This window comes from Ambystoma mexicanum, chromosome 13 (genome assembly GCF_040938575.1).
Source record: "Ambystoma mexicanum isolate Mex_15411 chromosome 13, UKY_AmexF1_1, whole genome shotgun sequence".
NCBI lineage: Eukaryota > Metazoa > Chordata > Amphibia > Caudata > Ambystomatidae > Ambystoma > Ambystoma mexicanum.
Window position 1 is genome coordinate 186,774,956 of NC_090938.1, and position 15,336 is coordinate 186,790,291.

The window sequence follows — 15,336 nt, forward strand, 5'->3', positions numbered from 1 at the left end:
ATTGATATTTATTTAGGTTCTGATGACTTTACAGATGTGAAGAGATTTGACCATAAGCTCCAATATCTTTAAAAGAAAGGGAGTGTTCATAATGAGTTCATAATTTGTTACTGTTTTCGTGCATAAACCTGGTTTCTTTAAAAGGGGCATTAGCCAAGCTTTTTTTTATTCTCTCTGGGACATGATTTTCTACAAAGGAGGCATAGACAAATTTGCATATAGCTCTGATTAACAAAGGAGAGCTGTCTCTGATATTAAAGAGAAACTGAAATAATTCTGTGCGGCTGACCCACCCGATATTTTGGAGAGACGTGCCTCTGACACTATTTTTAATATTTTCCAGTTTGACCATCATGGCATCCTGGATAGATGCACAACAAGCATCGTTTTTCACCAGGGAAACTTTATTCTGTTTATTCAGAGATTCCTGTTCTTTCAAGATTTTAAACCATCCTGAAAAGTAGGAACAATCTTCCGTTGCCATATTCCAACAAGGTTTTTGGAAAAGACATTCTGCTTTGGCATCGTAAAAGACTAGGAAAGATGTCATCTTTGTTATATTCCAACCAGTGTTGTGGAAAAGACATTTGTTTTGCCATTCTTAGGAAAGCATTAGGTAAAGAGGCATTTGCATTGCCTTTAAGAGACAGGTTCTGAAACAACTTATTTTTAACTATTTTCTTGAAATAATTCAGGGGAAGGGAACCAATCCCTGGACACAAGGATTGTTTTGGTTGAAGTTATATGTTTAGGTTTTTGCACATGTTTGTTGAATTCAAAATTTGCAACATTTATCTTGCACCTTTTGATTGTGTATGTTATTGTGAGGGTCAGATTCAGTTGGGACACAAGGTCAGCCTGTTTTAGTTTAGGTTTTATAGGTAGGGACATTTGCTTTAGGCTAGGGAAAGTTAGGCTTTTATCCAAACCCTTTTCTGTTAATAAAAAGGCTAATATTGAAAATATTACCACTGTTTGTCCGCCTCTCACTTCTGCCCCTCCCAGTTGTTATTCACTGTTTTAGGTTGAATGACAAAATAATGTTTTTCGTTATTCCTCTTAATTAGTTCTGGAAAATAGGGCTTAATTACGTAGGTTTATACTGTGGGACAGTATTTATACTGAATGGTGGTGCAATTAAGCTGATCAAGAATTACATTTTGATACTGTTGGTGTTTGATATTCAAGTGATACAGTCTTGTAGCAGCAAACATGCATGTATATTTTCATATGAGTATTTTGACTATGTTCATGGGATCATGGGAGAAGCTAGGGTATGCCTGACTTACTAGTCTTGTAGAATTACATGTTAAAAATCAGTGAGCAGATATGTTTGATTGTGTGCATGAATTTGTTTCTGTTTTAAGGTAAGAAAATAACACACATAACTAATCACTGCTGTAAATTAGAATGCAAATAGTCCTTGTTCCAGATTTCAAATGTATATTGAAATTTCCTTTGTAGGCTTTGTCTGCAAAGCAATAAAGGGGTCAATCCCTGAAACATGTTATTCCAGGACCTCGGCACACACAAGTAATCATTGCAAGAAAGACTATGGGCCTCATTACGGATTTGGCGGTATCAATGCCGCTGTTGGCGGCATAAATCACAAAATTGTGTCCCCACAGGGAATAAAGTAATGGTGATGCGGTATATCCATTACCGATGCTCACCTTATTTTCTCTAACCTCAGTTTGTGTGTTAAACTGTTTTAAGCAAGGGTTACCACAGACTAAATCTATTGCTCCTAAGTTATGTGTCATGATCACTGCTTCCAAGGAGCCTGGACCAGCCCAACGTCCTTGGAAGCAGGCCCCTAACCCTAATCCTAGGCACCAGCCGGTCCCCACTGGGACCTTTTGGACCTTGTCCTGGCGCCGGTGGCACCAGGCTCATCAAAACCATCGGTCCCGGCACTGGAAGCGCCGTGCTCATAATATGTGTGAAGATGCTTGGGTGGACTTACCTGCAGCAGACCATGCTGCTTACTTACCAGCCACTTAGAAGTCCTCTGTGAACAGGAACTACTTTCTTACCTGGGTGGGGCAAGCTCCACTCCCTGGATACAGCACTGGAACTCTTCTGGAACTGGAACTCTTTTCTTACCTAGGCGGAGCCGTGGAGGAAGACGCCTCATCACTCCAAGGCTATTTGAACCATACCCGATAGATGAAACGTGCTTCGCGTTATTCTGCATCTGCAGCAGAACGCTCACCGAGTCTGTTCCAGCCTTTCTTCTTTCGATCCTGAACCTGCAAGAATTATACTTACCATTCTGTATCCAGTCAACAGCAGCACCTGCAAAGACAAGAAACAGCAGGTTAGCAAGGCAACCTTTACTCGCAGTGCTTACTCACCTGATCCATCGGCTGCGGCCATTTCTTCACGCTGCACCTCCGCCTGTGAAGACAAAAGCATTGTTATTACTTACCGGCACTCCGCGAATTCCGGATTTCTTCACGCTGCATCGCCGCCTGTGAAGACAAAAGCATTGTTATTACTTACGGGCATTCCGCGGACTCCGGCGCTGCAACCCAACTTCTGAAAGACAAAAGAAGAGACATTAGACAGGTATTTACTTACGCCCATCGCGCTCGTCGCAATAGAACGCCTGCAAATACTCCGGCGTCTCTTCAGCACGAACTAAGCTGCAAGGGAAAAAGACAGTTAGAGCGCTTGCATTTACTTACGCATTTCCAGGCGCTTCACTCCATCTTCCATCTCAAGAGTCCTGCAAGACAAAAAGGGCAAAGCATTATACAGAGTCCTGTTCAATATTAACGTGCCACGCCCCTAAAGACTATAAAGACTAAAAAGGTGTCTGGAAACTCACCGCTCGTGCAGTTAACGACGGTAACGATCCTCTGAGTTCAAGAGGCCTATGTTTCACCAGTGAAGGAACTGGCAACGGCACCCTGCACCAGACGCAGATGGAGAGTCCAGCATTCACCTATCTAAGGTGAGCACGTTGACCTGGGGGCTCTACGGAGAAGCTAGGAAGAGAGAGAGAGAGAGAGAGAGGGACATTCAACAACCCAGACCATTAACCCCCATATTCTTTCACCTGCAGAAACCTCACCCTACGAGTTCGACACACAGTGCAAAGAGGTTCGACCCCAGAAGCCAATCGAGTCCTGCACATCATTTTTCGAGTCACAGCCACCTTCCTGCCAAGACCAGCGCCTCCGTGGGAATCAGGTGAGCGTTACAGAACGCGAAGCCCACCGCAAAACTCCTACCCAGGCGCAATGGAAACCTCAGACACTGATCAATTAGCCCAGTTGCTCGGGGAATTAAGAGCAGAAGTACATGCAGCTCGTCAGGAAACAAACTCTCTAAGAAGAGAACTGATAATTTCCAAGGAGCGAACAGAGGACCTCGCTAGGCAATTGCTACAAACGCAGGCAGGACAGACACCTCTGCCCGCTCCAGGAGGAAGTTATCCTTCTGCATCATCTTTAAATCCAGTGCAAATCAATCTACCCGGTAATGTGCCCTTGGCTCCGCCCGAACGCTTTTCTGGTGACCCAAAGAAATTTGCAGTGTTCATCAACCAGTGCCGCCTACACTTCTTATGTCGACCAGCTGCATTCCCAACAGACCAGACCAAGGTGGCTTTCGTGCTTTCTTATCTCAGTGGCAGCGCCGCAGATTGGTCGATCCCTTTAGTCACCCAGGATGATCCGGTTTTACATGATTTCCAGGCCTTCCAGTCCAGCATGGAGAAACTGTTCGCAAGACATGCACAAGGGCAGGCCTTGGACAATGAACTTCTTTCATTACGACAGGGTAATCAAGACCTCTTGACTTATATAGCCTCATTCAACAGACTTATAGTGGAAACTCAATGGCCCGAGGATAAGAGAATAACGCTTTTCTACAGAGGCCTGCGTGGAGAGCTCAAGGATGTGTTAGCTCAAGATGTGAACCCTCCACAAGAATGCTCAGACTATATTGACTTAGTTGTCCAATTGGACCACAGATTACAGAACAGGAAGGCTGATCGTTCTAAATTTGATACCCGAGTGTTTTCTAAACCACAGACCTCTACTAAGGGAGCTGACACTGTGGAACCCATGCAAATAGGGGGCATGAAAGGTCCTTTAACCCAAAAGGAGCGGGAAAGAAGAAGACAGCTGCAATTATGCCTCTATTGCGGGAACTCAGGGCACTTTCTTCGAGACTGTCCAGTGAAACCAGCTAAGAAGGCTGTAGGAGCCGCAGATACCTGTACCACAAGTTCTGAGCAGGGAAATGACCTAGCCTGGCAAGTGTAGAGGTCCTCTTGCCGAGCGTTAAGATCTGTCCCGTGACCTCGCATTTCGTGGTGCCCATGGTCCTCATTAGTCCTGAACGTCCGGATCGTTTGCATGCAATTGAAGCTTACATCGACAGCGGAGCAATCGGTAATTATGTGGACAGTGAAATGGTATCAAGGATGAATCTACCCCTTGTCCCTAAGGCAGTAAAAGACGTCATTACTACAGTGGATGGCACGGAGATAGCCTCCGGACCAGTAACGCACGCCACCCAAGAAGTGACGCTAGTGAGCCAAGATGGACACCGGGAAAAAATCGTGTTCGATGTGATCAAGGCCCCTCAGTTCCAGATCATTCTGGGAATCCCTTGGTTAGAGAAGCACAATCCTCAGATCGATTGGCGAGCAAAGACGGTTCAGTTTCCAGAATGTTTTACCACTTGTTATCCTCGGCCTGATGTTTTACTGGCGGCAATCTCTTCTGAGGTTCCCAAATTACCTCCCGAATACCAGGAATTCCAAGATGTCTTTCGGAAGGATCAAGCTAACACCCTGCCTCCTCATAGGTCTTACGACTGTCAAATAGATCTGATACCCGGAACAACTCCTCCTTGCAGTAGGATTTATGCCCTCACCGAGCCAGAGAATCTTCACCTCAGACAATATCTGGACCAATACCTAGCTAACGGGTTTATCCGTCCTTCAAAATCTCCAGCTTCATCGGCTTTGTTCTTCGTTCCGAAAAAGGAAGGAGACCTTAGGACTTGTATAGATTACCGCGCCCTGAATCAGATCACCGTTAAAAACAGATACCCGTTACCTTTGATCCCTGAACTCCTGGACCAAGTCAAAGACGCATGTATATATACAAAGTTGGATCTCAGAGGAGCCTACCACTTGGTACGAATAAAAGAGGGCGATGAATGGAAGACGGCCTTCCGCACCAAGTATGGGCTATTCGAATATCAAGTGATGCCCTTTGGACTTTGTAACGCTCCTGCCACTTTCCAGTATTTTATGAACGATGTCCTTAGAGAAATCATAGATGTGTGTGTAGTTGTCTACATTGAATGACATCCTTGTCTATTCATCATCTGAAGAGGAACATCAGAGACACGTTAAAAAGGTTCTCGAGAGATTGCGTCAACATAACCTTTTTGCTAAGCTTGAAAAATGCGTTTTCAACGTAACTGAAGTTGAGTTCCTGGGATTCATATTGTCACCTAATGGAGTCCATATGGATTCAAAGAAAGTTGATGCAATTATCAAGTGGCCATCACCAACCTCTGTAAAAGGAGTTCAAAGCATGTTAGGCTTTGCTAACTTTTACCGCAGATTCATTCCTGAATTCTCTCGGATAGTCCAGCCCATCACCGCTCTGTTAAAGAAGAACAAACATTTTGAGTGGTCTACTGAAGCAGAACAAGCTTTTCAGGACTTAAAAGCTAAATTCATTTCTGCACCTGTTCTAAAACATCCTCGCCCAGAACTCCCCTACATCGTGGAAACGGATGCTTCTAGTCTTGCTATGGGGGCAGTTTTATCACAAAGAGATCCGGTCACACACCAATTACATCCTGTAGCCTTTTGGTCCCGCAAATTCTCGGCTCCCGAGATCAACTATTCAATTACAGACAAGGAACTTTTAGCTATCAGATCGGCCTTTAAAGCCTGGCGGTATTATCTTTTGGGAGCCAGACACACAGTCACCGTAATGACTGATCACCGCAATTTACAATATCTGAAGACGGCCAAAGCTCAGTCTTCCAGACAGCTTCGCTGGGCTCTGTTTCTGGCTGAGTTTGACTTTATAATTACTTATCGACCAGGCAGTAAAAACGGAAAAGCAGATGCCCTCTCCCGGATGGGAGTAGATGAACATTTCACCTATCCAGAACCAATACCCATAATCCCACAACAAAGGATTTTGGGTTTGGTCAGCGCTCAATCCTTTGAAGACATCAAGACTACAGTCAAATCACTCCTAACTCCGGCCGATTCGCAGGACTGGCAATTAAAGGGAAAAGAATTCTCAGTGGATCAAGACCTACCATATTTCCGAGGACGATTGTACTTGCCCTGTGAGAAAATACAAAAACAAGTAATCTCCTGTTATCACGACTCTCTAATGGAGGGTCACCCTGGCATTACCAAAACCATGGAAAAGATTAAAAGACATTTCTGGTGGCCATCATGGAAGAAGGATATTAGAGACTTTGTAATCTCCTGCGGTGTGTGTGCCCAGAATAAAAGTCAGAAGGAGAAACCAGCCGGCCTATTACACCCTCTAGACATTCCTCCCTGTCCATGGCATACCCTGTCCATGGATTTCATCACGAACTTACCTCCATGCTCAGGGTTTAATACCATTTTAGTAGTTGTGGATCTATTCTCCAAGATGGCTCACTTCATTCCCCTGAAGGGCCTACCTTCAGCTTCAGTATTGGCCCGAGAATTCTTAGAAAACATCGTTCGGTTACACGGTTTTCCCTCGGTTTTAGTCTCCGATAGGGGAAGTCAATTCATCTCCCACTTTTGGCGAAGTTGCTGTCGTCTAGCCCAAATTGATGTAAGACTTTCAACCAGTCACCATCCCCAAACTGACGGACAAACCGAGAGGACAAATCAGACTCTAGAGCAATATCTACGTTGCATGCTCCAACAAACTGAAAACCCTTGGAAGGATATTCTTTGGATCGCTGAATACGCTTACAACAATTCGACTCATTTTGGAACCGCGAAGACTCCCTTCTTCCTATTATATGGACACCATCCTAGAACCTCTAACCTGGATCCTCCCTAAAAATTCGAAACACCTGCTGTGGATCACTTGCACTCGGAGATCACCCGTGCTTTTAAGGAAGCCACTGCCCATCTGCAAAGAGCTAAAGCTCAATTCAAAAAAGGAGCAGATCGACACCGTAAAGAGGCCCCTCACTACGCAGTAGGAGATCAGGTCTGGTTATCCACTAAGCACCTGCCTCTAAAAAGACCCCGCACCTTCATCCCGAGATACCTTGGACCCTATCTCATCTCTACCATAGTTAATCCGGTGGCTGTCAAATTGGAATTACCTGCGCATATGAAAATACATCCAGTATTCCATGTCTCCTTATTAAAACCAGTACAACCAGAAACCCGATTGACTGAACTCCCAGACCCTGTTTTGGTAGATGGAGAACTTGAATTCGAAGTAAAGAACATCCTAGACTCCAAAATCTCCAAATCTAAGTTATATTATCTGGTTGATTGGAAAGGATACGGCCCCCAGGAAAGGTCTTGGGAACCCTCAGAATATGTCCACGCACCTCGTCTGGTCAAGAAATTCCATCTGAATCACCCAGACAAGCCAAAAACCCCGGAGAAGACACGCCTAGGAGGGGCCTTGAGGGGGGGTGCTGTCATGATCACTGCTTCCAAGGAGCCAGGACCAGCCCAACGTCCTTGGAAGCAGGCCCCTAACCCTAATCCTAGGCACCAGCCGGTCCCCACTGGGACCTTTTGGACCTTGTCCTGGCGCCGGTGGCACCAGGCTCATCAAAACCATCGGTCCCGGCACTGGAAGCGCCGGGCTCATAATATGTGTGAAGATGCTTGGGTGGACTTACCTGCAGCAGACCATGCTGCTTACTTACCAGCCACTTAGAAGTCCTCTGTGAACAGGAACTACTTTCTTACCTGGGTGGGGCAAGCTCCACTCCCTGGATACAGCACTGGAACTCTTCTGGAACTGGAACTCTTTTCTTACCTAGGCGGGGCCGTGGAGGAAGACGCCTTATCACTCCAAGGCTATTTAAACCACACCCGATAGATGAAACGTGCTTCGCTTTATTCTGCATCTGCAGCAGAACGCTCACCGAGTCTGTTCCAGCCTTTCTTCTTTCGATCCTGAACCTGCAAGAATTATACTTACCCTTCTGTATCCAGTCAACAGCAGCACCTGCAAAGACAAGAAACAGCAGGTTAGCAAGGCAACCTTTACTCGCAGTGCTTACTCACCTGATCCATCGGCTGCGGCCATTTCTTCACGCTGCACATCCGCCTGTGAAGACAAAAGCATTGTTATTACTTACCGGCACTCCGCGAATTCCGGATTTCTTCACGCTGCATCGCCGCCTGTGAAGACAAAAGTATTGTTATTACTTACGGGCATTCCGCGGACTCCGGCGCTGCAACCCAACTTCTGAAAGACAAAAGAAGAGACATTAGACAGGTATTTACTTACGCCCATCGCGCTCGTCGCAATAGAACGCCTGCAAATACTCCGGCGTCTCTTCAGCACGAACTAAGCTGCAAGGGAAAAAGACAGTTAGAGCGCTTGCATTTACTTACGCATTTCCAGGCGCTTCACTCCATCTTCCATCTCAAGAGTCCTGCAAGACAAAAAGGGCAAAGCATTATACAGAGTCCTGTTCAATATTAACGTGCCACGCCCCTAAAGACTATAAAGACTAAAAAGTTGTCTGGAAACTCACCGCTCGTGCAGTTAACGACGGTAACGATCCTCTGAGTTCAAGAGGCCTATGTTTCACCAGTGAAGGAACTGGCAACGGCACCCTGCGGTTGCCAGACATTTGGTCGAAAAAAATTCGTCGACCAGACAAATGGTCGAACCAATTTGATCGAAAACCAAATGGTCGAATTTTTAAAATTTTTTTATTTTAACGCTTTTTTTTCATTTTTTTGGGGGGGTCCCCCCCCAACCCCCTTTTTTTCTCTAAAAACCCCTTTTTTTACTAAACGAAAACCCGAAAAATAAATATATAAATAAAAAAAAAAATTCGACCATTTGGTTTTTGACCAAATTGCGTCGACCAAATTGCAGTCGACCAGTTTTTTTTTGACCAGTTGACTGGACACCCACCCTGCACCAGACGCAGATGGAGAGTCCAGCATTCACCTATCTAAGGTGAGCACGTTGACCTGGGGGCTCTACGGAGAAGCTAGGAAGAGAGAGAGAGAGAGGGACATTCAACAACCCAGACCATTAACCCCCATATTCTTTCACCTGCAGAAACCTCACCCTACGAGTTCGACACACAGTGCGAAGAGGTTCGACCCCAGAAGCCAATCGAGTCCTGCACATCACTTTTCGAGTCACAGACACCTTCCTGCCAAGACCAGCGCCTCCGTGGGAATCAGGTGAGCGTTACATTATGTGTGTTTAACCTCTTCTTTGCATATAATTATGTCATTAATGTTATCAGAAGATCATTGCTTTGAAGATATACATTTGACACAATGCAGAATCTTGATCATACAAAAATTAGTATTTCTCGTTATTTTAATGAAAAACATAAAGCAATCTTTTGTGCATGAGCCTCAATGTCATTTAACAAAATATTATCTGGAAGCAGGTTCAATTTTGAATACATAACATATTATAATCATGTTAACGGCATCAGAATAAATCATGCACCGTAAAAAAACAATAATAATTGGAAACAGGTAAAGTAAAGAAAATATACAAAAAATTAAACAATTCAAAAGGACAAACCACTGAAAAAAAGACTTTACATTTAAACAAAACAATTCTAAATATCACAGGACATGAATTCTATCCTTATAGGCAGAAAAATATTATAAAGCTATTTAGTTTTCAACCTGTTTAATTTATGGGAATCCACCTGTGTACATTCCAAGGAAAACCAAGGAACGAAAGAAACAATTATAATTCCTAGTGGGGTGTGGAGATGTATGGCTAGTGTAAGCTTGGTTTATACATTCACACTTGCCAACCGCTTCTTACAGTGCTGCTCAGGTCTACGTATGTGTGAACTGGCCTAATGCATATAGGCCCAGTGGCCACCGCTGTCAGCCAAAGAGGTCAGTCAGGTGTGGTCAAATACATTTCGGCGTAGAGGTCTAAACAGAAAACGCCTTCCTCAGGACCAAAAGTCAGATGTATACGGTTTTTAACCCCTCAGATGGAGTAATAGAAGTGCATGGAGACAAATCTCGGCTAGGCTGGATTGGAGTATTATGGTGTCAACTAGCTTGAAGGCACTCAGGTGCAAAGGGCCCAATATTCGCATCGCTTTTCTGAAGCCGTGGTTAATGCTGGTCATTGAAAAGTAGAGTGTATTCTTGTGTGCACGTATCAGATGGATCGTTCGTTACTCGTCTTGAATCTGTGCATGCAGGGCATGCCACTCGTCCTGGCGGATGGTCTTGGTGATGTTGTAGGTAAGGTTCTTGGGAATGGTGGCAGACGAGTAATGGTACTTAATGTAAACACATTGCTCAATTTCCCCTGATCAAGGTAGTGGGCTGGACCCGCGTCGACCACGGGGAACACGGAGAGAACACTGCCACCAAAACCAGGTCCGGTTTCCCTGAATGGGGAATTACCGGGCCATTCCAAGTTTGGAGGGCCCGGTAATTCCCCCTACAGGGTACCCCAGCCCGGACCTTCCCCATTCCCGTTTGAGCCCCCATAGGGCTCAATGGGAATGGGTGCAGGGAGCTAACAACGGGCCGATTACGACCGGCCCGTTGTTAGCTCCCTAGTCCCCTAGCGGGACCCAGTAATGACGCCTCGTTTTACCAGCCCTCGTAATATTGCAGAATGGGTTAACGGGTGCCGCCACCATTAGCGGCACCCATTAACGCATTCCGCATTTCTTGTAATGAGGCCCTATGTGAGCTAGATAATTGAAGCTGTAATAATTGATGACAATGTGATTAAAGTATCATGCTGAATTCTACATTAAATGTGATCATGTGTATATGAGTGCAGATACAGGAATGATAGTCACATATCCCATGTGCATGACATGATTTTGGTCCAACTCTGTGGATTGTGCATGGCACCACAAGTTCACATTGTGTGGCAGGATATTACAGCACTGAAGAAAGATCACAAATATTTATTCTTACCCAACACAATGGTACTTATTGTATTGCCTTAGAAAGATAAAAGGGTAAGGGGACCTTCTGAGATTTCAACCTGTGATAATGAGGCCAAACACAGATACCTGGAGTGCCTGCATTACTCCACAAAGCCAAAGACTGGCTAAATGGATATAACCAGGTATGGGGAGAATTAAATACAAATGAAGGCTGCATGAATTCAAAGTGAGTGGCACAGAAAGGTAGCACTGTTTTTCAATGGTAACTCGTATGTTTCAACTGTATGGTGAAATATTGCACCAGTAAAACAAGTTGATAGGTGTCATTTTTTGTAATGGACAGCACCTCAGCACCTCATACAAGCCATGGAGGCTATCGCAATGTAAAGTTAAAATTACCAACATAATGCATGTGTTTTATTTATTCATATTTCACCTGTTACCTGCTTCTTGAGTGCCAACACTAAAATAGGTGAAGTGTGCATGCCACAATGGAACTGCCCTTACAAGAAATACCAAGGCCCAACTGTGTCAGAAATTTAACTGAGATGATTGGCAAACACAGCCTGTGTTACCGAAATAAACTTTAGAATAACAAAACAAATCAGTTGGTAGGATGTTGTCCAGAGTTCTCAATGGCACACTTATGCAGTTTCCTGACTGTCATTCAAGTGAAGACAATTAATCATCAGTAATCAGAGTCTTTCTAACGTAATTCTTTATTTCTATAACAACTGTGTGATTACTGTTCAAAGCTCATAGTAATATGGTGGACTGAAATAATATCCTACAGGGCAAATATGTTGACAAAAAGTGATTCTTTTGTGTGAATTTGAGTAACATTGGTGTTCAATTCAGCCTAATATTATGCTAATTTCAAGATGACCCAGGTTTCACCTTAGACCAGCTCCCTCATTTGGGAAACTCCTTCGGATTGGAGAATGCTAAAAACCTACTCTAAAATATCATAAACATAGAATGTGTGGTTTTTGAAAGATTAACATCTGGAGTGACCAAACAGCCATATTTACAAACCACCCTCAAAGGCAAATTCAGACATTAAAAGTGTAATTTTATTAACTCTGACTGGCAATAAAACCGCCTAATGCAGTAAGATCAAATGACATGTCACCCATTAAAAATCAATAATTCACTGAACCTGTGACACGGATTTGTTAACATGAGTCATGTGTAGAAGGACACGGTCTTAGCCCATAGTTTAAATGCAGGGCACAATTCAAATATTGCATTTTACATAGAGAAACTAATTCTGCTCATATCTCTGGAGCTGTATGACTTAGAAGAGAAAAAACAAAGAGAGTGTTTCAAAGCTTAGAGTTTCCCCTTCAATTTGACATACAATCTGAATGAATATGTTATACGTTTATGTCACATACCCAGAGGTGCATATATGATGACAGAATACAGTAATCAATGTTTCATTGAGTTTGCATGTTGATATGCAAAATTATAAAAGAAAACAAACAGTGTATACGTATTAGGAGTAATTTGTGCCCCCACCTTTTTTCTTATCAAAAATGTAGAAATAAAAACATCAAGTGACAACTGGATGTATGCATATTCTGGGAGTGTCTGACTGTTGGGTAGTCGAATGGAAGGATCAGGCCAATAAAATAGAATGATATTATTATGGAAAAAGATGGCAAGATGTAACACTTTACAAAGGCAGAAACAGATAATGAGGGAATTCTGACTCTTGAAAATCTACTGGGATTAAGAATTCCCATCTCCATTAGATGAGTTCTGTATCTGGATAGCATCAGGACAATTGAACCTTGTTCATGAGGGATTCTTAAACAACCTAACATGTAGTAGACTTCCCTCCCTAAAAAAGGAAGGAAGAGACGAGGTGGAGCGTGCTGACTGGGCTAACTCTATGTCACTAAAAATCAATTCAAAATGAGTATGAAAGATAGCCAAATGCACTTGAATATTCCACCTACAATCATTGCCCTAGGTTTCTGGGGAGCCAGGGAATTCAGACTTCATTTCTACAAAGAGATACTCATTCCAAATAGAAATGGACAACATTGTATATGAAATGAATCAGTGCTTCTGGTTATATTTAAAGCTTAGTTAGATTTGACTGCATATAGAATACAGTGTAGTTTTTTAGTTTGATTTACACCCTGATTGTATTTGAAGCCAAAAGAGATCACATTCAAATAAATACAAAACGCCGTTCCCTTTGCTCTGTAAAATAAGGAACATTTCCCAATGCTAATAATGTAGCATTTAATAGGTGATATTTAAAGTGTACCCTAAGTGCTATCACAGTTGTAGTCGACATTAGACCACGGTCCGAGGGCTCCGATACCTGTTAGAAAATGTGTATTTTGTGCAGTCCATAATAAGGAATGGGAAATGAGAGCAAGTTTTGCTCACCCCCCAAAATTGTGTGATTTGGGGGGTGAGTAAAAATAATGTATGTATTCTAAATTGAAAACATTACTTCTCTGCCCAAAACCTGCAAAATTCCAATGTAGGCTATTGTAAGCATATTGCAAGCTACACACAAATGTTAGTAGCCCACAGTACTATATTACATAGGAAGTATGGGACGTGAAGCAGTTATTTGATTCTAGCATGTATTGGTGTCACTGGGGAAAGCAACATTTTTTGCATCATTTACATTGTAACTTCATGTGTAATTTGGGAATGTTTTGATGCAAAGAAAGTGTTGTTATATTGGGCGATAAATAGCAGAAGTGAAATTAGAAGATCTATTGAAATTATGCATATGTGTGTGTGAAATAGTAAGATTCAAGCAGACAGGTTATTTTCATGTTTGTTGACAAACTGCCTGTGATTGTTTTACATTTTGATGACTTCCACTGCATAAAGCTTGTGTACCACTTAGATTATTTTATTCAAATTAATTTGAGATTTCATCAAGCACCTGTTCTTGCCCAGAATTGGTGGGTAATACTATATGTCAGGGGTATTTATAAGCGATGTCCACTTGATGTGGTAATCAAAATATATCTTGAACAGGCAGTTTGTAGTTTATTAAGAGCACTCAGAGACACTGTCATGAAACAATAAGCGGAATCAGAAATAATAGATAATGACATTCAAACAAAGTTAAGATCATGCATCAAAAGGTATTGGTTGAGGTGATCTGAGGGGTACACCAAGGGGAGCTCGGAAGTGCTAGTCATTTTATAGGATTCATAAAATGTAAAGGCATACTTTTGGACACACTTAGATACCCTACCTGGAAGTGCCAACTCTGGCAGCTCTGTGTGAGTCATATGCTTTTGGAATAGCTACTATATAGCTCCATGTCAAGGGTAATATTGAACACATCCTTTTTTTTCATGGATAAAGGAACCTTGTACTCCAAGGCTTTTAAACCCACTTGTACAATGAGAGCGATGCTAAAGAATGGCCAGTAATGCAAAGTGCTGTTGATTAAAAATCTAAGACTGGCTGATTTGTTCCAACAGGGCATAAGTCTCTTGCTTTCCCTCTGTAGCTGATGATGCCCCTATGTTGGGAAAACTCTGCCTCCTGAGATCTAGGGAGCATGGCCCCCAAGTGATATGATATGATATGATATGGCATTTGTAACACGCCTATACACAAGCGCTTAAAAGCGCGATGAGGCAAGGAAGGGGGAACAGAGGTAGAACAGAGACAATGATCTTACTAGGCCAAGTGAAATTGAGATCACGCAAGTGCAGGGGAAGGGGAAGAGGAAAAGTGCCAGGGGAAAGGAGAGGGGGCAGTGATGTACATGGGTTCAAAACAATAACAAGAATTGCAGCCAGCAGGTGGCAGGTGCAAGGGTAAGTGTAGACAACAGGCTGTAGGGTTACAGATACAGACCCACATGTAAGGTTTGCCCGGAGGAAGTGCAGGTGTGCAACTGGGTGGGCAGGGACCTGGGCCAGAAATCAGAGAGTATCCAGGGGACAGTGCAATATCAGACAGGAAATCATCAGGGGAGAGGAAGAGAGAAGGCAGAAGTAAAGAGGAAGGTCTTGAGGTGCTTACGGAACCAGAGATGGTTTTCTTCAAGTTTCAGAGAGGCAGGGAGACTGTTCCAGAGGGAGGCCCCAGCCGAAGAAAGAAATCTATCCCCAACTCGTTGCTTGGAGAAGCGACTGACCCTGAGGTAGTTGGAGGTGGAGGAGCGAAGAGCTCAAGAACGAAGGTATTTACAAAGAGATAGTTGGAGGTATTGAGGAACCAGGCCACCGA